The 24,836-nt window shown below is 43.2% G+C and overlaps 2 protein-coding genes across 8 annotated transcripts in view; one reads left to right on the plus strand and one right to left on the minus strand.

Moving 5' to 3' along the window:
• llgl2 (LLGL scribble cell polarity complex component 2) overlaps positions 1–24,836 on the minus strand; it is a 202,139-nt gene that overhangs the window by 120,566 nt on the left and 56,737 nt on the right. Inside the window, exon 2 of one of the 6 annotated variants that reach the window (XM_063030852.1) lies at positions 5,148–5,292. The exons of 4 other annotated variants lie outside the window; for them this stretch is intronic. The gene's annotated coding sequence lies outside the window, so the exon portion shown is untranslated. Of the gene's footprint in view, positions 1–5,147; positions 5,293–15,726; positions 16,022–24,836 lie in introns of all 6 variants that reach the window. One more of the 6 variants, XM_063030851.1, reaches the window with a different exon arrangement.
• LOC134336569 (uncharacterized) overlaps positions 1–24,836 on the plus strand; it is a 147,195-nt gene that overhangs the window by 80,289 nt on the left and 42,070 nt on the right. The gene's annotated exons all lie outside the window — the stretch shown is intronic.

Consider the following 24,836-nt stretch of genomic DNA (forward strand, 5'->3'; position numbering starts at 1 on the left):
AAAGGCACAGTTCAAATAGTGTTTCTTCCACATGACATCTGATAGACAGAACAACTCATTACAGTCCTACCAACATCATTTAGTTACTGGGTTTTCTGGATGCCTGGCTCCCTCCTACTGATCTCTCCTGAAAACCTTTCTATTTAAAGATGTCATTTCAGGCTGGGCTGTAATTGCACTGGGAAAACACAACAGACTATTTAGCTCTAAGCCTTATTTCATTATTTAATATTCATCTGTAACCAAAATTCATTTAGAAACATAGAAACATAGAAAATAGGTGCAGGTGCAGGAGTAGGCCATTCGGCCCTTCGAGCCTGCACCGCCATTTATTATGATCATGGCTGATCATCCAACTCAGAACCCAGCCTTCCCTCCATACCCCCTGACCCCTGTAGCCACAAGGGCCATATCTAACTTCCTTTTAAACATAGCTAATGAACTGGCCTCAACAGTTTGCTGTGGCAGAGAATTCCACAGATTCACCACTCTCTGTGTGAAGAAGTTTTTCCTAACCTCGGTCCTAAAAGGCTTCCCCTCTATCCTCAAACTGTGACCCCTCGTTCTAGACCTCCCCAACATCGGGAACAATCTTCCCGCATCTAGCCTGTCCAATCCCTTTAGGATCTTATACGTTTCAATCAGATCCCCCCTCAATCTTCTAAATTCCAACGAGTACAAGCCCAGTTCATCCAGTCTTTCTTCATATGAAAGACCTGCCATCCCAGGAATCAATCTGGTGAACCTTCTTTGTACTCCCTCTATGGCAAAGATGTCTTTCCTCAGATTAGGGGACCAAAACTGCACACAATACTCCAGGTGTGGTCTCACCAAGGCCTTGTACAACTGCAGTAGTACCTCCCTACTCCTGTACTCGAATCCTCTTGCTATAAATGCCAGCATACCGTTCGCCTTTTTCACCGCCTGCTGTACCTGCATGCCCACTTTCAATGACTGGTGTATAATGACACCCAGGTCTCGTTGCACCTCCCCTTTTCCTAATCGGCCACCATTCAGATAATAATCTGTTTTCCTATTTTTGCCACCAAAGTGGATAACTTCACATTTATCCACATTAAATTGCATCTGCCATGAGTTTGCCCACTCACCCAACCTATCCAAGTCACCCTGCATCCTCTTAGCATCCTCCTCACTGCTAACACTGCCTTTTTTTCCACATTTCAAATAGAGGAAAAAAATCAGATTTAAAATTAATATCTCCTTCATGTCTTGTGCTTTTTGGAAGGGTTCATTACTTCTACCATGCTGTGTAACGGCATTCCTTCCTTCATTCCCAAAATGTCCGTCTAGAAATTAAGACCAATGTCCCAGTTTTAGACTTGTTAATTAGTAAGCTCATCAAACCTTAATTCAAGGCAACTTGCAAAGGCCACAGGGCTGATTGAGACAATACAGATCTTATTTTAATCCTTGAAATTCCAATTTTATTCAGATAAAGTTTGTGCGCTCCCCCTGTGGATTTAGCTTACGCACATTCAGGCAAAGGCCAATAAGTTGCAACTGACATGCCAGGCACTTTTGTACCATGGAATGCCCACTTTAACAAGACTACATTTAACCACCTCTCCACATCATTCTATAATATCACTCATGCCAAGGCCCCCATTATCAATATTCCAAGGGGTCATCGCTGACCTGAGCTCAATGGATCAGGTACAGAAAAAGGTCAGTTTCTGTATGAGTAGCTCACTCCCCAGCATTATACATGTTTTCCACTATTTGTGAAATGCAACAAATGTGTGAATAGGAATACCCTCCACGTGTTTGGATGACAGCAGCCCTAGCTATTCTCACGCTGCTTATTAGCACCTAGATCAAAGCAACCCACCGGACTGGCACCCATCAGTAGCCCTAAACTTTCCTGCTACCATTGCAGTGGCTACAGTATGTACCATCTACCAAAGGCATTGGTACCCTGAAAGCACCATTCAAGCACAACCACAACAGAAAGAATCAGAAGAACTGACATGTGACATGAAATTTGTGTAGAAAGGCTTCAAGTGCATGTCCATGTTACACACCATGACATCTCAGAATAATTTGTTCTTTTATAGATGCCATGTCTACATCCTGGAATTCATACCTAATATTATGGGAATACATTTACCACAAAGATGTAGTAGCCAAAGCCAACAGCTCACCGCCACGATTACCCACACATCATTTAGTGACTGGTACTAAATGCCAGCCCTGTGAGCAACAGACAGATCCTAAGAAAGTAAAATTTAAAAATTGTAAGCTCCCTACAGGATACCCAGTTCTATGTATTAAGTACATTTTTTAAAAATCTAGAGTGGTTTTATATTGCTAGTGTAATGGAAACAAGTACACTTCATGAAAAAGGATCTAGTCTTTTCCTGGTGCATATGACAAATATACTCTTCTCGGGCTTTCAGCTGGGTACAGATATCAATTTTAACCGATGTTTCAATGACAAACGTTGCCATCTTCATCAGGGATGATGCCTATGCATGTTGAATTCTGTGGTATATATTACCTTGTCGTCATTCCTCCTGATGGGATGAGAACTAACTGATAGAGGTGTATAAGATGATGAGAGGCATTGATCATGTGGATAGTCAGAGGCTTTTTCCCAGGGCTGAAATGGTGGCCACAAAAGGACACAGGCTTAAGGTGCTGGGGTGTAGGTACAGAGGAGATGTCAGGGGTATGTTTTTTACGCAGAGAGTGGTGAGTGCGTGGAATAGGCTGCCGGCAACGGTGGTGGAGATGGATACGATAGAGTCTTCTAAGAAACTTTTGGACAGGTACATGGAGCTTACAAAAAAAAAGAGGGCTATGGGTAAGCCGAGTAATTTCTAAGGTAGGGACATGTTCGGCACAACTTTGTGGGCCAAAGGGCCTGTATTGTGCTGTAGGTTTTCTATGTTTCTATAACTAACCAGATTGTAAACAAGGAGGGACAACAGAAACCTGGTTGGATGAGGACTAACCAATCAGGAGTGATGGAGGACGGGGGTATATATACCACCAGACTAGACATGCCCAGGCATCACCCCTGATGAAGATGGCAGAGTTTGTCATTGAAACGGTGGTTAAAATCAATAGCTGAACCCAGCTGGAAGCTTCAGAAGAGTTTAACTACCGTTCATGTTTATGACAGAATGTCTAAAGGCAACGTCAACTCCAACTGAGCCTTTGGAAAGTATAGACTCACATGCAATTATTGGAATGTGGATCACTCAGCCTGATGGGCCAGGATGGAGAGCATTGGCGCAGCTTTGGTCTACAGTCTAATCAATGAGCCTATAATTTTCAAACTGGACACCAGGTGGCCCCAGAGACTAAAATGGTATCTACAACTGGGCAGTGGGTACATGTACATCCAATTGTTACTCCTTTAGCTCACTGACACTAGTTTCCCTTTGGATTGCCACCTGCCCCATAAGGACTCGAGATTTTATTTGTACATAATGGCATTGGCATCCAAAATTCTACACGGTTCCTGAGAATCAACTCTGACCCAAAGGGCAGGAAGTTGAATTACTCCCCCCCCGCCGCCCCCATAACACTATAAAGGAGTGTTTCACATTTGAATGTATATTGTTAACAAGCCTGCAATAATAGAATAATTAAATAATGCTATGGAGGATAAAAGACAAGTGTATGTAATAGGAATGGAGATGGGCTACAACGAAATTAAGCATTCTGAACCATCCAGCCTTAGCCACATCCTACAAAATCTCAGAATCTAAATCAGGTTTATTACCACCGGCATCTGACCTGGAATTTGTTAACTAAGCAGCAGCAGTTCAAAGCAATACACAATATAGAAGAGAAAAAAAAATAAATAAATAAAAAACATACTGCAATTGATTTACTTGTTTTTGTATATTGAATAGATTAAAAACATGCAAAAAGCAGAAATACTGTGTATTAAAAATAGTGAGGTAGTGTGCAAGGGCTCAATGTCCGTTAGGTATCGGATGGCAGAGGGGAAGGAGCTGTTCCTGTATCAGAGTGTGTGCCTTCAGGCTTCTGTACCTCCTACCTGTTGGTAACTGTGAGAAAAGGGCATGCCCTGGGTGCTGAAGGTCCTTAATAATGGACGCTGCCTTTCTGAGACACCACTCCCTAAAGATGTCCTGGGTACTTTGTAGGTGAGTACTCAAGATGGAGCTGACTAGATTTACAACCCTCTGCAGCTTCTTTCGGTCCTGTGCAGTAGCCCCTCCATACCAGACAGTGATGCAGCCTGTCAGAATGCTCTCCACAGTACAACTATAGAAGTTTCTGAGTGTATTTGTTGACATGCCAAATCACTTCAAACTCCTAATGAAGTATAGCCGCTATCTTGCCTTCTTTATAACTACATGGATATGTTGGGACCAGGTTAGATCCTCAGAGATCTTGACACCCAGGAACTTGAGGCTGCTCACTCTCTCCACTTCTGAACCCTCTATGAGGATTGGTATGTGTTCCTTCGTCTTACCCTTCCTGAAGTCCACAATCAGCTCTTTCATCTTACTTAGTGCCAGGTTATTGCATATTGCAGTTGGCATATCTCACTCCTGTACGCCCTCTCGTCACCATCTGAGATTCTACCAACAATCATCAGCAAGTTTATAGATGGTATTTGAGCTATGCCTAGCCACACAGTCATGTGCATACAGAGAGTAGATCAGTGGGCTAAGCACGCACCCCTGAGGTGCGCCAGTGTTGATCATCAGCGAGGAGGATATGTTATCACCAATCCACACAGATTGTGGCCTTCCGGTTAGGAAGTCAGGGATCCAATTGTAGAGGGAGGTACAGAGGCCCAGGTTCTGCAACTTCTCTTTCAGGATTGTGGGAATAACGGTATTAAATGCTGAGCTATAGTCAATGAACAGCATCCTGACATAGGTGTTTGTGTTGTCCAGGTGGTCTAAAGCCACGTGGAGAGCCATTGAGCTTGTCTGCCATTGACCTATTGTGGCAATAGGCAAATTGCAATGGGGCCAGGTCCTTGCTGAGGCAGGAGTTCAGTCTAGTCATGACCAACCTCTCAAAGCATTTCATCACTGTCGATGAGTGCTACCAGGCAATAGTCATTAAGGCAGCCCACATTATTCTTCTTAGGCACTGGTATAATTCTTGCGTTTTAGAAGAAAATGGGAACTTACGCCCGTAGCAGTAAGAGGTTGAAAGTGTCCTTGAATACTTCTGCTAGTTGGTTGGCAGAGGTTTGCAAAGCCTTACTAGATACTCCATCAGGACCTTCCGCCTTGCGAGGGTTCCCGCTCTTTAAAGACAGCCTAACATTTGCCTCTGAAACAGAGATCACAGGGTCACGAGGTACAGCAGGGGTCTTCACAGCTGTAGTTGTGTTCTCCCTTTCAAAGCGGGCCTGTCATGTGCTTATGTAGCTTAATCAACTTTCCTTCACCCTGTTCTTTATGCTGTAGAGATAAAAATCTAGTCTTTATACCAAGGATATACATGGTATGGTGCTATCATTGTGGCAATAGGATGAACTTGGAACAAATTTAGCAATACAGAATTGGTATCCATTAGCAGATGAATTGTACTCTGCTACAAATCAGAAATCTCAACCTTGGTACTGCCTCTCTTAAGCAAAACAATCAAATCTGTCCAATGGACAGCACAGAAGTGCTGGCGGAGAGTAGCACCAAGTATACCAAGAATAAGATGCAAAACATGACAACAGCACAGGAACAAACTCTTCAGCCTACAATTTTGTGCCAAGCAATTCAATTAGTAATCAATGGCTAACTAAACTACACAATGTCAATATTCTTCCATTTTCCTCACATTCACATGCTTATCTAAATGGCTCTTAAATGTCTCGAATGTTTTTGCCTCTACCACCACATCAAGCAGCATGTTCCAAGTAAAAAAAAATACTTGCCCCTCACATCTCCTTTGAAATGACCCCTTCTTACCTTAAATGAATGCTCTCTGCTATTAGATATTTCAACCCCAGGAAAATGATGGTGTCTGTCTACTCTAGCTATGCCTCTCATAATTTTATAAATCTCTATCAGATTGCCCCCAGCCTCCCACATTCCAGAGAAAACAACCTAAGTTTGTCCAACCTCATGTTATAGCACATGCCTTCTAATCTAGGCAGCATCCTGGTATGCCTCTTCCACACCCTCAACATCCTTCCTATAAATGAGATGACCACAGCTCTCTGCAATACTCCAAATGTGGCCTAACTAAAGTTTTATAAAGCTACAAAATAGCTTCCTGACTTTTGAACTCAATTCCTCGACTAACAAAGCCAAACATGCCACAAGCCTTCCTAACCACCCTATCAGCCTGTGTAGCCACTTTTAGGGAGCTATGAATTTGGACCCCCAAGATCCCTCTGGCATTCAACACTATTAAGGATCTTGTCTTTAACAGTGTACTGTCTCTTTGCATATGACCTACCCAGACGTAACACTTCAAATTTGACCAGGTTTAACTCCATTTGCCATTTCTTGGCCCATTCCTGCAACTGATCTATATTCTTTGCCAGTTTTCTATGCTATCCACAGCTCCACCAATCTTCGTATCATCCACAAATTTACTAATCCACCCATCTAGGTTTTCATCTGGGTCACTGACATACACAGACAGCAGCGGTCCCAGTACAGATCTCTGCAGAACACCAGCGAGTAGATCTCCAGTGAGAGCAAGTCCCTTTGACCACTACCCTCTGTCTACCCAAACCAGGAGCCTTGGATAAATAGTTCAGTGCATAATGCCCTCAGTGCAAGGGATGAAGCCTTCACCTCTGGAAACCAACAGGAGCTTAAGAGATGGCACTATGATTTACGTAGAGCCATCAAGTTGGCAAAACAGCAACACAAGGATAAAATCCAGTCACAACTCTGAGGCATGCAGCTCATGGCAAGGACTACACATCATCGCAGACTCTAAGAGGAAACACAGCAGTATAACCAACATTGCTGCCTCACTCCTGGACGAGCTAATTTTTAAAAAATATAAAATGCTTGATTCGAAGTTGATAACACTAAACCCAGAGGACAGCTGCCGACGAGACCTGCTCCTTGGTCATCTCCGAGACTGGAAGCACGTAGAACATTCCAACATGTCAACAGCTGCTAGGCAGCAGGGATGGATGGCGTCCCAGGGCTGCTCCTCAAAGTGTGTGCAGAACAGCCGGCTGGAATGTTTATGGACATTTTTAAATTTCTCCCTCTCCAATGTGTAGTGCCCTCTTGTTTCAAATCATCTATCACTGTCCCTGCTCCTAAGAAAACCAAGGTAGCATGCCTGAACAATTGGCGCCCTGTCGCAATCACCTCAATTATAAGCAAATGCTTTGAGGGGCTGGTTAAAGACTACATCTGCAGCATGCAACCACCCACACTGGACCCCCTACAATTCGCCTACCAATGGAACTAGCCAACCAATGATGTCATAGCCACAGCACTACACTGTCCTCACTCACCTGGAGAAGAGGGACATATACGTTAGAATGCTGTTCCTGAACTACAATTCAACATTCAACACTATAATTCCCTCCAGGCTTGACAGGAAGTTCAGAGACCTCGGCCTACACCCCACCTTGTGCAGTTGGATCCTCGACTTCCTATTGGATCGCGGACAGGTGGCAAGGATGGGCTCCCTCACCTCTGTCCCCCAACTCAGGTGCCCCCAGTGTTGTGTCCCGAGTACCCTCCTCTACTCCCTTTACACCCACGACTGTGCTGCCACACACAGCTCCAATCTGATCAAATTTGCAGATGGCATTGTTCAACCTTATACCCAAAAGTGACAAAACAGCTTACAGAGGAGAGATTAACACCCTGACACAGTGGTGCCAAGATAACAACCTCTCTCTCAATGTCCAAAAAACAAAAAAGCTGATTGTGGATTACAGGAGGAACGGAGACAGGCTTGTCCCGATTAACATCAGTAGGACTGCAGGTTGAGAGGATGAGCAGTTTCAAGTTCTTTGGTATACACATCACCAAAGATCTCACCAGGACTGTACACGCCGGTTGTGGGGCAAAATAAAGTACAACAGCATCTCTTCCGCCTCAGGCAACTAAAGGAGTTCGGCATGAGCCCCCAAATCGTCGAGTCCTTCTGCAGGGGGAACATTGAGAGGATCCTGACTGGCTGTATTGCCGCCCGGTACGGGAAGTACTCCAGGCTTGATCACTGGGCACTGCAGGGAGTGGTATGGACAGCCAACACATCTGTGGTGAATTGCCCTCCACTGAGGACATTTACAGCAGCAGGTGCAGAAAGAAGGCCTGGAAGATCATCCGGGACACCAGTCACCCCAACCATAATCTGTTTCGGCTGCTTCTCTCTGACAAAAGGTACCGCAGCATTAAAGCCAGGACCAACAGGCTACGGGTCAGCTTCTTCCTAAAAGCCATTATAAATTCACATGTCTGTACAGTCCGACAGTCATATGCAAAGTTTTTTTTACTCCCTCATGTTGTGGGATGGATGCAAGATTTAAATAAATTCAAAAATTCTTCTACAGTTAAGCCAGTTCTGAATCCAAGTGCCTAATTCACCATGGATCCCATACATATTAATCTTCTGAATAAGCCTCTCATGAAGGACCCTGTCAAACACCTTACCAAAGTCTAGATTATGAGAACACTCAGTCCTCTTTTATTGTCATTTAGAAATGCATACATGCATTAAGAAATGATACAATGTTTCTCCAGAGTGATATCACAGAAAACAGGACAAACCAGAGACTAACACTGACAAAACCACGTAATTATAACGTATAGTTACAGCAGTGCAAAGCAATACCATAATTTGATGAAGAACAAACCATGGGCATGGTAAAAAAAAAAGTCTCAAAGTTCCCGAGTTGATCGACTCCCGAGTGTCCGATAGCAGGCAGCAAAAGGGAGAAACTCCCTGCCATAAACCTCCGAGCACCGTCAACTTGCCGATGCCTTGGAAGCAGCCGACCACAGCCGACACTGAGTTCGTCTGTCCGAAAATTTCGAGCCTCCGACCAGCCCTTCCGATACAGCCTCCTGAGCGCCATCAACCTAACCCCGGCCGCTGAAACAAGCAAAGCCGAGGATTTGGGGTCTTCTGCTCCGGAGATTCCGGTTACCACTCAGTAGCAGCCGCAGCGAAGCGGGCATTTCAGAGGTTTTCCAGATGTTCCTCCGTACTCTCACGTCTGTCTCCATCAAATCAGAATTGTGCACGGTCCCCTACTTGATAGATTACAGATATCATTCACCGGAGAGGCCACGCGCACTGTCGTCGACAACATCTACAGCTCTACCTTCATATATCGGCCTCATCAAAAAAAACAAACAAACCTCAATCAAGTTAGTAAGACAACTGCCCTGCACAAAGTGATGCTGGCTCTCCCTAATTAGACCACAGTTTTCCAAATGCTCATAAACTCTATCCCTAAAAATTCTCTACAGTAACTTCCCTCGCACTGATGTGAGACTCACCAGTCTATAGCTTACAGGATTATCCCTTGTTCTCTTCTTGATTAATGGTACAACTTTAGTTAGTTTCCAGTCCTCTAGAACCTCGCCTGTGGCTAGAAAGGATGCAAAGTTATTGGTCAAGGCCCAGCAATCTCTTCACTTGTCTCTCTCAATCGCCTGGGGTACAGCTTATAAGGCATGAAGTCCTAATACTCCTTAAGGTACCCAACCCTGCCTCCTTTTCCTTGCACTGATCTCCCTTTCCTTCTCCTTGGTAAATACTGATGTAAAGTACTCATTAAGGATCTCACCCACATCCTCTGCATCTATGCAAAATGTTCCCCCCTTTATCCTGAGGGGTCCTATTCTCACCCTATTTATCCTCTTGCTCTTGATGCATGTGCAGAATGTCTTTACACTCTATACATTATTGTGCAGAAGTCTTAGGCACCCCAGATTTTTTTTGTATGGTTTCAGATGGTATGGCCTCCATAAAGCCCTGATCTCATCAAGGCTGTCTGGGATTGCCTGGAGAGACAGAAAGAAGTGAGACAAGGGAAGTCTGCAGAGGAACTGTGGCAAGTTCTCCAAGATACTTGGAACAACCTGTTAGCCGATTTTCTTACAAAACTGCACAACAGTGTACCTAAGAGAACTGATGAGTTTTAAAGGTTTTCACACCAAATATTGATTTTATTTAGTCCTTTTTACTGTTTACTACTCTTTATAATATTTTTAGATATTTAGAATCCTTTCAACTTTTCATTCTTGAAAGCATCTTCACTTTACAGAATTTTTTTTTTTTTTTTTAAACACATTTTTGAGCCTTTTGTATAGTCCTGTACATACACCAAGAGCAAGTGGACAATTTGAGAAAGGGTAGTTATCCTTTCGGATTCTGTTTAATCCTACTTGCCAAGGACTTCATGGCCCCTGTTTACTTTCCTAATTCCCTTTTTCAGTTCTTTTACAAAACATCCATTAAATGGCCTTTCCTGATCTCCTTATCCTGTTTATAATTAACCTGTTCATATGTTCATTTTTAAGTTTGATTACTGACATTTGCCCATGTGACTGTTCTGCTAATTATTGATTGCTCATAGCTGTTTGCACTGTTGTCTTGTAAACTCATTCTGATATGTCTATCCACGGCCTCCTTTACTGTAAAGATGAAGCCACACTCAGGTTGGAGGAACAACACCTTATATTCCGTCTGGGTAGCCTCCAACTTGATGGCATGAACACCGACTTTTCTAACTTCCGTTAATGTCCCACCTCCCCCTCATACCCCATCCGTTATTTATTTAAAAAAATATATATTTTCTTTTTCTCTCTCTCCTTTTTCTCCCTCTGTCCCTCTCACTATACCCCTTGCCCATCCTCTGGGTTTTCCCCCCTCCCCCTTTCCTTTCTCCCTAGGCCTCCTGTCCCATGATCCTCTCATATCCCTTTTGCCAATCACCTGTCCAGCTCTTGGCTCCATCCCTCCCTCTCCTGTCTTCTCCTATCATTTTGGATCTACCCCTCCCACTTTCAAATCTCTTACTAGCTCTTCTTTCAGTTAGTCCTGATGAAGGGTCTCAGCCTGAAACGTCGACTGTACCTCTTCCTAGAGATGCTGCCTGGCCTGCTGCGTTCACCAGTAACTTATGTGAATTGTTGGTTGCTATTGTGTTGTCTGTTATGGTATTGTCCTGTGTTTCATGCTCAACACCGAACCACAATCAGTTCTGATACGTTTCATATACTGGCAATAAAGTAATTCTGATTTCTGGCTACTTTATAATCCTCAAGGGCCCTATTCCATTCCAGCTTCCCAAGGTTAACATACTTTTCCTTTTTCTTGATTAAATTCAATCACCTCTCTTGACATCCAAGGTTTTCTTACTTACCATCCTTGTCCTTCTGATTGGAACGTACCAGTCCTGTACTCTGTGTAGTTGGTCTTTTAACACCCTCCACATGTCAGTTTGTGGTCTTGCACAAAAAAAACAGCTGTTCCAATTAACTCTCCCTAGTTACTGCCTAATGCTCACATAAATTGGAGCTGGACAAATTAAAACTCTCCAGCAAGGTCCATACTTATCCCTATCTACAGCTATCTTAAAACTTGAGTTGTCTCACTGTTCACCCACTGAAAGGTCAGTCACCTGGTCAGGCTCATTACCCAACACCAAGTCCAATACAATCCCTATTCTTGTTGGACTATTTACATATTGACTTAAGAACCCTTCTTCAATGCAATAAAATGTCTTCCCTAATATAAACTGGGACCTACTGAGAGCAGGAGGTTTAGATGGGGAAGTTGAAGTCCCCCATGATAACAACCCTATTGTTTTTATACTTTTTCCTTACTCTGCCTGCATATTGGTTCCTCAACAGCTATTGGGAAGTCTATAGTACAATCCCAGAGGGATTTTATTTTTAGTTCTACCCACATGAACTCAGTGGATGAGCCCTCCATGATGACCCTCAGAGCCTGTGCAAAGACAAGCAGTACACAGAGTTCAGTGACCATCTCAGAACTCTGGAATCCTGCTCACCTTAGGTAAGGGCAATTAAACATCTAGGGGACAAATAAACAACCACAGAAGGCAGCAACTCCAAAAACATTCCCAAGTTCACCTCAGCCCTGCATCTGAGTACTGAAGTTTGAAACCTTTGCAATTATGTTCAGCAAGATGTATTAAGTGATGACCCAATTCAGCCAAAGATTCCTACCTTAGGAACTCATCTTCAACCAGTTTGAATCAGTCTTTGATAAAGCAAAAATTACTAGACCAGAGGACACCTTGGCTGCTGCACTGAAACCTTGAGGCCACATCTAGGTACGCTACCAAGTTATTTCTGTGTAGTTACACCACAAGATATCCAAATTGGAAAGATGCCTAGCAGGATAGATCTAATATGACCAATCATCCAATTAATCAATGGACAAGTGAAGAGTGATGTTAACAAGGCCATCAAGCAGCACTTGCACTTGAAAAGCTTCTGATCAATATTCATTATGGGTTTTCATCAGGAGTGCTTGGATCCAGACTTCACAGCTCTAGTCTAACATGAACCAAAAAGTGCAGAATTCCATAGAAAAAGGTGACTGCTCCTGACACCAGGTTGGTGCAACATTAAAGAACCTTGGAAACAAAGTCAATCAGAATCACGAGGTAAATATTTTTTTAAAAACGACTTGAAGAACTCAGCTGATCCAGCAGCATCTGTGGAGGAGAGAAGCAGACAGATCACGTCATGGATTAAGGCTATCTGGGCTAATGACTGCCAACTGTCCGTTATTCATAGAAACATAGAAAATAGGTGCAGGAGTAGGCCATTCAGCCCTTCGAGCCTGCACTGCCATTTATTATGATCATGGCTGATCATCCAACTCAGAACCCTGCCCCAGCCTTCCCTCCATACCCCCTGACCCCTGTAGCCACAAGGGCCATATCTAACTCCCTCTTAAATATAGCCAATGAACTGGCCTCAACTGTTTCCTGTGGCAGAGAATTCCACAGATTCACCACTCTCTGTGTGAAGAAGTTTTTCCTAATCTCGGTCCTAAAAGGCTTCCCCTCTATCCTCAAACTGTGACCCCTCGTTCTGGACTTCCCCAACATCGGGAACAATCTTCCTGCATCTAGCCTGTCCAATCCCTTTAGGATCTTACACGTTTCAATCAGATCCCCCCCTCAATCTTCTAAATTCCAACGAGTACAAGCCCAGTTCATCCAGTCTTTCTTCATATGAAAGTCCTGCCATCCCAGGAATCAATCTGGTGAACCTTCTTTGTACTCCCTCTATGGCAAGGATGTCTTTCCTCAGATTAGGGGACCAAAACTGCACACAATACTCCAGGTGTGGTCTCACCAAGGCCTTGTACAACTGCAGTAGTATCTCCCTGCTCCTGTACTCGAATCCTCTCGCTATAAATGCCAGCATACCATTCGCCTTTTTCACTGCCTGCTGTACCTGCATGCCCACTTTCAATGACTGGTGTATAATGACACCCAGGTCTCGTTGCACCTCCCCTTTTCCTAATCGGCCACCATTCAGATAATAATCTGTTTTCCTATTTTTGCCACCGAAGTGGATAACTTCACATTTATCCACATTAAATTGCATCTGCCATGAATTTGCCCACTCACCTTACCTATCCAAGTCACCCTGCATCCTCTTAGCATCCTCCTCACAGCTAACACTGCCACCGAGCTCCGTGTCATCCGCAAACTTGGAGATGCTGCATTTAATTCCCTCATCCAAGTCATTAATATATATTGTAAACAACTGGGGTTCCAGCACTGAGCCTTGCGGTACCCCACTAGTCACCGCCTGCCATTCTGAAAAGGTCCCGTTTATTCCCACTCTTTGCTTCCTGTCTGCTAACCAATTCTCCACCCACACCAATACCTTACCCCCAATACCGTGTGCTTTAAGTTTGCACACTAATCTCCTGTGTGGGACCTTGTCAAAAGCCTTTTGAAAATCCAAATATACCACATCCACTGGTTCTTCCCTATCCACTCTACTAGTTACATCCTCAAAAAATTCTATGAGATTCGTCAGACATGATTTTCCTTTCACAAATCCATGCTGACTTTGTCCGATCATTTCACCGCTTTCCAAATGTGCTGTTATCACATCCTTGATAACTGACTCCAGCAGTTTCCCCACCACCGACCTTAGGCTAACCGGTCTATAATTCCCCGGTTTCTCTCTCCCTCCTTTTTTAAAAAGTGGGGTTACATTAGCCACCCTCCAATCCTCAGGAACTAGTCCAGAATCTAACGAGTTTTGAAAAATTATCACTAATGCATCCACTATTTCTTGGGCTACTTCCTTAAGCACTCTAGGATGCAGACCATCTGGCCCTGGGGATTTATCTGCCTTCAATCCCTTCAATTTACCTAACACCACTTCCCTACTAACATGTATTTCACTCAGTTCCTCCATCTCACTGGACCCTCTGTCCCCTACTATTTCTGGAAGATTATTTATGTCCTCCTTAGTGAAGACAGAACCAAAGTAATTATTCAATTGGTCTGCCATGTCCTTGCTCCCCATAATCAATTCACCTGTTTCTGTCTGCAGGGGACCCACATTTGTCTTTACCAGTCTTTTCCTTTTTACATATCTATAAAAGCTTTTACAGTCCGTTTTTATGTTCCCTGCCAGTTTTCTCTCAATCTTTTTTCCCCTTCCTAATTAAGCCCTTTGTCCTCCTCTGCTGAACTCTGAATTTCTCCCAGTCCTCAGGTGAGCCACTTTCTCTGGCTAATTTGTATGCTTCTTCTTTAGAATTGATACTATCCCTAATTTCTCTTGTCAGCCACGGGTGCACTACCTTCCTTGATTTATTCTTTTGCCAAACTGGGATGAACAATTGTTGTAGTTCATCTATGCAACCTTTAAATGCTTGCCATTGCATATCCACCGTCAATCCTTTAAGTGTCATTTGCCAGTCTATCTTAGCTAATTCACGTCTCATACCATCAAAGTTACCCCTCTTTAAGTTCAGAACCTTTGTTTCTGAATTAACTATGTCACTCTCCATCTTAATGAAGAATTCCACCATATTATGATCACTCTTACGCAAGGGGCCTCTCACGACAAGATTGCTAATTAACCCTTCCTCATTGCTCAAAACCCAGTCCAGAATAGCCTGCTCTCTAGTTGGTTCCTCGACATGTTGGTTCAAAAAACCATCCCGCATACATTCCAAGAAATCCTCTTCCTCAGCACCTTTACCAATTTGGTTCACCCAATCTACATGTAGATTGAAGTCACCCATTATAACTGCTGTTCCTTTATTGCACACATTTCTAATTTCCTGTTTAATACCATCTCCGACCTCACTACTACTGTTAGGTGGCCTGTACACAACTCCCACCAGCGTCTTCTGCCCCTTAGTGTTACGCAGCTCTACCCATATCGATTCCACATCTTCCCGGCTTATGTCCTTCCTTTCTATTGCGTTAATCTCTTCTTTAACCAGCAACGCCACCCCACCTCCCCTTCCTTCATGTCTATCCCTCCTGAATATTGAATATCCCTGAACGTTGAGCTCCCATCCCTGGTTACCCTGGAGCCATGTCTCTGTGATCCCAACTATATCATAATCATTAATAACAATCTGCACTTTCAATTCATCCACCTTATTACGAATGCTCCTTGCATTGACACACAAACTGTCTATTTCCCTCCACAGATGCTGCCTGACCTTTCCAGCATCTTGTTTTTTGTTCCAGGTTCCAGCATTTGTGGTTTATTACTCTACTGTAAAGTCCCTTCAAGGTATGCTCACTTTGAAGAAGTTTTCCTCCTTGCTTCGACCAGAGTTGTGCTGATGATTTCTGCCGCTCTTCTGCCACATTGTCACTATCAGTCATGCATCTTTCCTCCTGTCCAGATGAAGGGTCTCATCCTGAAACATTGATAGCTTATTTCTCTCCACAGAGCTGCCTGATCCACCAAGTTCTTCCGGTATCTTGTTTTTCTTTTGCGCGAGAGATTCAAAAATTTGTAGTCTCGTATGTGTTTTCAAACATTCCAATGGCTGCACGAAGGAAGTGTGTTGTGGTTGGAGGTCATTCATGCCACTGCAGATGAAGTTGTCAGGACATTGTGTTAGGTCTAAATACCATTAACTATTGCCACAATTTTCCTTCCATAATATTAGGGGTATTTGTTGCCAATTGGTTTGTTTAGTTTTATTTTCTGTTCCTTAGAAATTGAGCAGTTCAAATCAAGTGCCAAGCTATATTTGTGATGCACAGGTGCTAGATAAGAAGTTTCTCTAACAAGAATCTAACCACCCACCCTTTACTTTCAGTAGTATTACTGTTATACTCTTCCACCTGTGAGGACCTACCACTGAACAAGCCACAAAGTTGGTGGCATCATGCAGAAAATGACTCACTTACTGATACACCAAAACTTTCACTTACAATACAGGAGTGTGGAAGACTGATTGTGCATCTACTGAAGAGCAACTTCAACAAGAGCAGCTCAACACTATTCAAAACAAGCCAGTCTATACGATTGTTCTGAGTCAGATGAAAAGCCACTTCTTTCTTCTACTGGCTCATCAGGCACACAGAAATGCATCTGCAGGTTCTTAACATGCACACCATCCCAACTTAGAAATATTCTTCTGATTGCCAATTTTAAATACTGGATTATGATACCCATCACCGTGGGTGCGCCTTTGCCACAAGAGCAATAGACAATAGGTGCAGGAGTAGGCCATTCAGCCCTTTGAGCCAGCACTGCCATTCACTGTGATCATGGCTGATCATCCACTATCAGTATCCAGTTCCTGCCTTATTCCTATAACCTTTGATTCTGCTATCTTTAAGAGCTCTATCCATCTCTTTCTTGAAAGCATCCGGAGACTTGGCCTCCACAGCCTTCTGGGGCAGAGCATTCCATATATCCACCACTCTCTGGGTGAAAAAGTTTTTCGTCAGCTCCGTTCTAAATGGCCTTCCCCTAATTCTTAAACTGTGGCCTCTGGTTCTGGACTCACCCATCAGCGGGAACATGCTTCCTGCCTGCAGCGTGTCCAATCCCTTAATAATCTTATATGTTTCAATAAGATCCCCTCTCAAACTTCTAAATTCCAGAGTATACAAGCCCAGTCGCTCCAATCTTTCAACATATGACAGTCCCGTCATCCCGGGAATTAACCTTGTGAACCTACGCTGCACTCCCTCAATAGCAAGAATGTCCTTCCTCAAATGTGGAGACCAAAACGGCACACAGTACTCCAGGTGTGGTCTCACCAGGGCCCTGTACAGCTGCAGAAGGACCTCTTCGCAGCAGTGGTTGAAGAAGGTGGCTCACGACCATATTTTCATAATTATATAATATAGTGTATTCTGATTAATTTGGACATCAGTTAATCAGGCAGCCGCTTACAGAACAAAAAACTAATTGAGAAAATAGCCAGGATTCCCTTCACTTATTTGGGTACAATGTTGCTTAATTGGGATAGAATTGTTGCCGAAGAGCTTCTAAACAGCATCAGTGGTCATAACACACTACACCGTACTTGGAGCAAACAGTTTTAAAATAGCATCAGTTGCTGGCTTGTGTTGTTATCTACTTGGGACAACGGTTGTTCCGCATTTCATTTAAACACATAATTTGCTACTCAGTTAAACAGTAGTTTGTCTTTTTATACTGTGTTATTCCCATGAAACTTTGGTTAATTGAAGCAGCTGCATAATTGGGCCAAAATATACTAGTCCCAATTAACTGGAATCTGTGGAACACAGGAAACTGTGTCATTATATTTTCACACACACACATCTATATCCATCAAAGGCTGTTCTTTTAATGTTTTGAGCCAAGTCAAAAGCAAAACATAACATGAGATAAGCAGCCTTAAGAACATTAACCTAGTAATGTCCCATTGAAATCAAACAATCCTTGCAAATATTGGGCAGGATTATAGCTAATTTCAATGGGATAACTAGGTTAGATTAATGAGCTGAAAAACATGAACCTGAAGATATTTAAACTCAAGATACATCATACAGGACACACCTGAATGGATGTTAGAAGAAAATGGTAGAGTTTACAAAGGACTACTGACTCATGAGAAATAATTTTAATTGTAAGACTATTCACTTTTAATTGTCTTGCAATTGAAGTCATTTACTGCAACCTCACTTCTCTTCCCTTTACCCATATCCTTTATTTTTCAAACATAATTAATTCTCAACCAAGTCAGAAGAGGACCTCCCTTATTGTAGCTTTCAGTTTAATCATTCAAAGAAACTCTCCTTTTCAAGTTCAAGGCAAATTTATGGATAGTGATTTGATGCAGGATGCCAGATTTGCTTTATGAAGTATCATCAAGCAAAGTGCAGCTTTAGTCTACTTTAGAGGAATTGGGAGTTCTCTTTAAAGTGTACAAACTACTAAGGAAGTTTAGCAGGGTGATGAGGGATAGATTTTATGGGAAAAAGACAAAGGGGCAGGCGGGGGGGGGGGGGTGAAAGAGAATCTCTTCATATAGAAGCTTAATGGGAGAAGCCAAAACGTGGTAATACATAACTGTCCCTCTGACTGGAGGTCTGTGAATAGTGTGCTACCGGTTATTGGTGTTGGGTTTGTTGTTGCTATCTACAGTATATTAATGACTTACATGATAATAAGGTAAACTGGATCAGCATATTAGTTGAAAACCGCATGATTGGGAGTGTAGTGTACAGTGAGAAAAGACACCAAAGCTTGCAATATCATCTGGACCAAAGAGGTAAACTGGCTGCAAAATGGCAGATGGAATTTAATACAGACAAGTGTGAGGTGTTGCACTTTGGGAGGACAAACAAAGGGAAGAAACAAGTACAGTGAACGGTAGGCCACTGAGGAGTGTGGTAGAACAGAGGGATCTGGAAATACAGGTCCGTAATTCCTTGAAAGTAGCAACACATAGGTAAGATAGTAAATTGACTTATTGGTCTTTCATAAATAGGCCATTGTGTACAGGAGTTAGGATGTTATGTCGAAGTTGTACAAGATATTGGTGAGGCCAAATTCGGAGTATTGTGTGCAGTTCTGGTTACCAACCTACAGGAAAACTATCAATAAGCTTGAAAGCATATGTTGCTGGGAATTGAGGACTTGAGTTTAGGAGAAGTTTGAATAGACTAGGACCTTATTCTCTGAAATGTAGGAGAATAAGGGAAGCAGTATACAAAATTGAGGGGTATAGACAGTGGTGAATCTTTGCAGGCTTTACTCACCTGAGGACTGAGAGAAATTCAGAGTTCAGCAGAGGAGGACAAAGGGCTTAATTAGGAAGGGGAAAAAAGATTATGAGAGAAAACTGGCAGGGAACATAAAAACGGACTGTAAAAGCTTTTATAGATATGTAAAAAGGAAAAGACTGGTGAAGACAAATGTAGGTCCCCTGCAGACAGAAACAGGTGAATTGATTATGGGGAGCAAGGACATGGCAGACCAATTGAATAGTTACTTTGGTTCTGTCTTCACTAAGGAGGACATAAATAATCTTCCAGAAATAGTAAGGGACAGAGGGTCCAGTGGGATGGAGGAACTGAGCGAAATACATGTTAGTAGGGAAGTGGTGTTAGGTAAATTGAAGGGATTGAAGGCAGATAAATCCCCAGGGCCAGATGGTCTGCATCCTAGAGTGCTTAAAGAAGTAGCCCAAGAAATAGTGGATGCATTAGTGATAATTTTTCAAAACTCGTTAGATTCTGGACTAGTTCCTGAGGATTGGAGGGTGGCTAATGTAACCCCACTTTTTAAAAAAGGAGGGAGAGAGAAACCGGGGAATTATAGACCGGTTAGCCTAACGTCGGTGGTGGGGAAACTGCTGGAGTCAGTTATCAAAGATGTGATAACAGCACATTTGGAAAGCGGTGAAATGATCGGACAAAGTCAGCATGGATTTGTGAAAGGAAAATCATGTCTGACGAATCTCATAGAATTTTTTGAGGATGTAACTAGTAGAGTGGATAGGGGAGAACCAGTGGATGTGGTATATTTGGATTTTCAAAAGGATTTTGACAAGGTCCCACACAGGAGATTAGTGTGCAAACTTAAAGCACACGGTATTGGGGGTAAGGTATTGGTGTGGGTGGAGAATTGGTTAGCAGACAGGAAGCAAAGAGTGGGAATAAACGGGACCTTTTCAGAATGGCAGGCGGTGACTAGTGGGGTACCGCAAGGCTCAGTGCTGGGACCCCAGTTGTTTACAATATATATTAATGACTTGGATGAGGGAATTAAATGCAGCATCTCCAAGTTTGCGGATGACACGAAGCTGGGTGGCAGTGTTAGCAGTGAGGAGGATGCTGAGAGGATGCAGGGTGACTTGGATAGGTTGGGTGAGTGGGCAAATTCATGGCAGATGCAATTTAATGTGGATAAATGTGAAGTTATCCACTTTGGTGGCAAAAATAGGAAAACAGATTATTATCTGAATGGTGGCCGATTAGGAAAAGGGGAGGTGCAACGAGACCTGGGTGTCATTATACACCAGTCATTAAAAGTGGGCATGCAGGTACAGCAGGCGGTGAAAAAGGCGAATGGTATGCTGGCATTTATAGCGAGAGGATTCGAGTACAGGAGCAAGGACGTACTACTGCAGTTGTACAAGGCCTTGGTGAGACCACACCTGGAGTATTGTGTGTAGTTTTGGTCCCCTAATCTGAGGAAAGACATCTTTGCCATAGAGGGAGTACAAAGAAGGTTCACCAGATTGATTCCTGGGATGGCGGGACTTTCATATGAAGAAAGACTGGATGAATTGGGCTTGTACTCGTTGGAATTTAGAAGATTGAGGGGGGATCTGATTGAAACGTATAAGATCCTAAAGGGATTGGACAGGCTAGATGCAGGAAGATTGTTCCCGATGTTGGGGAAGTCCAGAAATGAGGGGTCACAGTTTGAGGATAGAGGGGAAGCCTTTTAGGACCGAGATTAGGAAAAACTTCTTCACACAGAGAGTGGTGAATCTGCGGAATTCTCTGCCACAGGAAACTGTTGAGGCCAGTTCATTGGCTATATTTAAGAGGGAGTTAGATATGGCCCTTGTGGCTACGGGGGTCAGGGGGTATGGAGGGAAGGCTGGGGCGGGGTTCTGAGTTGGATGACCAGCCATGATCATAATAAATGGCGGTGCAGGCTCGAAGGGCCGAATGGCCTACTCCTGCACCTATTTTCTATGTTTCTATGTTTATAGCATCAGGTTGTGTTATACTAGAACTAGAGGCCATAGGCTTAGGGTGAAAGGTGAAATACTTAAAAGGGAATCTGAAGGGGGAACTTGTAGGAAGAGAAGGGAAGGGAAATTCAGAGTCCAGCAGAGGAGGACAAAGGGCTTAATCAGGAAAGGGAAAAAAGATTATGAGAGAAAGCTGGCAGGAAACATAAAAACTGACTGTAAAAGCTTTTATAGCTATGTGAAAAGAAGAAGATTGGTTAAGACAAATGTAGGTCCCTTACAGTCAGAAACAGGTGAATTGAATATAGGGAACAAGGACATGGCCAACCAATTGAATAACTACTTTGGTTCTGTCTTCAGTAAGGAGGACATAAATAATCTTCCGGAAATAGTAGGGGACCGAAGGTCTAGTGAGATGGAGGAACTGAGGGAAATACATGTTAGTAGGGAAGTGGTGTTAGGTAACTTGAAGGGATTAAAAGCAGATAAATCCCCAGGGCCAGATGGTCTATATCCCAAAGTGCTTAAGGAAGTAGCCCAAGAAATAGTGGATGCATTAGTGATAATTTTTCAAAACTCTTTAGATTCTGTATTAGTTCCTGAGGATTGGAGGGTGGCTAATGTAACCCCACTTTTTAAAAAAGGAGGGAGAGAGAAACCGGGGAATTATAGACCAGTAAGCCTGACATCGGTGGTGGGGAAAGTGCTAGAGACAGTTATCAAACATGTGATAACAGCACATTTGGAAAGTGGTAAAATCATCGGACAATGTCAGCATGGATTTGTGAAAGGAAAATCATGTCTGACGAATCCCATAGAATTTTTTGAGGATGTAACTAGTAGAGTGGATAGGGGAGAACCAGTGGATGTGGTATGGTATATTTGGATTTTCAAAAGGCTTTTGACAAGGTCCCACACAGGAGATTAGTGTACAAACTTAAAGCACACGGTATTGGAGGTATGGTATTGATGTGGATAGAGAATTGGTTGGTAGACAGGAAGCAAAGAGTGGGAATATACGGGACCTTTTCAGAATGGCAAGCAGTGACTAGCGGGGTACCGCAAGGCTCAGTGCTGGGACCCCGGATGTTTACAATATACATTAATGACTTAGATGAGGGAATTAAATGCAGTATCTCCAAGTTTGCGGATGACACGAAGCTGGGCGGCGGTGTTAGCTGTGAGGAGGATGCTAAGAGGATGCAGGGTGACTTGGATAGGTAAGGTGAGTGGGCAAATTCATGGCAGATGCAATTTAATGTGGATAAATGTGAGGTTATCCACTTCGGTGGCAAGAACAGGAAAAGAGATTATTATCTGAATGGTGGCCGATTAGGAAAACGGGAGGTGCAACGAGACCTGGGTGTCATTGTACACCAGTCATTGAAAGTGGGCATGCAGGTACAGCAGGCGGTGAAAAAGGCGAATGGTATGCTGGCATTCATAGCAAGAGGATTCGAGTACAGGAGCAGGGAGGTACTACTGCAGTTGTACAAGGCCTTGGTGAGACCACACCTGGAGTATTGTGTGCAGTTTTGGTCCCCTAATCTGAGGAAAGACATTCTTGCCATAGAGGGAGTACAAAGAAGGTTCACCAGATTGATTCCTGGGATGGCAGGACTTTCATATGATGAAAGACTGGATGGACTAGGCTTATACTCTCTGGAATTTAGAAGATTGAGGGGGGATCTTATTGAAACGTATAAAATTCTAAAGGGCTTGGACAGGCTAGATGTAGGAAGATTGTTCCCGATGTTGGGGAAGTCCAGAACGAGGGGTCACAGTTTGAGGATAAAGGGGAAGCCTTTTAGGACCGAGATGAGGAGAAACTTCTTCACACAGAGTGGTGAATCTGTGGAATTCTCTGCCACAGGAAACAGTTGAGGCCAGTTCATTGGCTATACTTAAGAGAGAGTTAGATATGCCCCTTCTGGCTAAAGGAATCAGGGGGTATGGAGAGAAGGCAGGTACAGGGTTCTGAGTTGGATGATCAGCCACGATCATACTGAAAGGCGGTGCAGAAGCCATGGGCCGAATGGCCTACTCCTGCACCTATTTTCTATGTTTCTATGTTCACTCAGAGGGTTGTGCAAGTGTGGACTACGATTAAAGATTAGCTTTATTTGTCACAGGTACTTTGATACAGTGACGGGTGTCAATGACTAAGACATTCCAGGATGTGCTGAGGACAGCCCACAGTGTCACATACTTCTGGCGCTAACATAGCAAGCCCATAACTCTAACCTGCAAGTCTTTTGGAAGGTGGGAGAAAACTGGAGCACCCAGAAAACACATGTAACCATGGGGAGAACAGAGAGCAGCAGGAATTGAGCCACAGTCTTCCAAATCACTGGCACTGTAAAACATAACACTATCTGCAATGCTACTCTCCTGCTGGGGACATAGTAGATGCAATTGTAACATGAAAGAGAAGTTTGGATAGGCGGACGGATAACAAGGGTATGGAGCATAAAGCCTGGGTGCAAGTATATGGGACTAGGCAGAAGACCAAGTTGGCATGGATTAGATGGGCCAAAGGGCCTTTTTCTGTGCTGTAGTGCTCTGACTATGGTGGTTTGGAGTTCTTTATCCAAATAAGCTGTGAAGACTCAAACTGCTGAATACAGTCAAGATTGCATCAATACAATTTTAGGATACTAAGGGAATCAGAGTCTTGTGTGGATAAGTGGTGCTCCAGCAACTTAAACAATTAAACAGACACAAGGTCCGAATGGTCTTCCAATTCTTAAATTAGAGGAGAGTAAGATCTCATGGAACCTGGACCAATATATCAGGTTCACCAAGAACTTAATTTTCTTCCACTGATTGTTCTACAGAGCACAGCCAATTGCCCATCTGAGGAGAATAGCCTGGACCAAAAATATAGAAGCATTGGTGAATATGTTGTACGGGAATGGGGAGAGGAAGGGGGTTTGGTAAGGCACGTGTGTTGGTGGTTTAATAGCTGCAGATGTGACATTAAGATGGCATACTACCTCACTCACACTAGGGTCCAAATGACCAACTGTAAATCAAAATGCCAAGCAGGTAGAGTTGTATGGAAACTAGAAAGGGAAAAAGCTTGTAGGTTGCAAGGACTGAGGAAATTCATAATATTAAAAAGTGGGACCTCAAAGGGGACCTAGAGATTACTTTAAATGACTTGTAATTGTGGGAACACAAGGTGTAGAGTGTTGGTGCAGAAGGAAGAGTTATGTTCCTGACAAATTGAGAATTTTGTCAAATGTTGTAAATTAGACATAGTTGGGATCAAGATTTTCCAAGAGTGTTGGTTTGTTAGTGGTAATGGTAAGCAGAATTTTTAGAAATATAGATACTAGTAAAGGGGAAAAAATAATGGGAGTGCATAAAGCAAGGATGACAAAACTGACAAGGCAATGAGGAAGCTGGCACAATTTACATCAGTATTAAATTTCAATGCAAGGAGGGGCAGGATTAATGAAACGATTAAAGGAAATCTGTACTGGGCCCTTTTGTTGATCTTACTGGACTTTGGGGAATTAAACTGAGCATGTTAAGGAGTTAGCAGTAGGAAAGCATTTTGCTATGAGGAAATCATAATTAAATTTAGCAGAGTTATTGGAAAGGACAAAGATCAGAGACAAAAAAGCGCTACAGGAAATGTGACCTCTACCCTATCACAGACTCTGGCTTCTATCCTCTAGCTCTCATCACTTCCTCTGCAATTT

This window comes from Mobula hypostoma, chromosome 22 (assembly GCF_963921235.1).
Source record: "Mobula hypostoma chromosome 22, sMobHyp1.1, whole genome shotgun sequence".
Taxonomy (NCBI): domain Eukaryota; kingdom Metazoa; phylum Chordata; class Chondrichthyes; order Myliobatiformes; family Myliobatidae; genus Mobula; species Mobula hypostoma.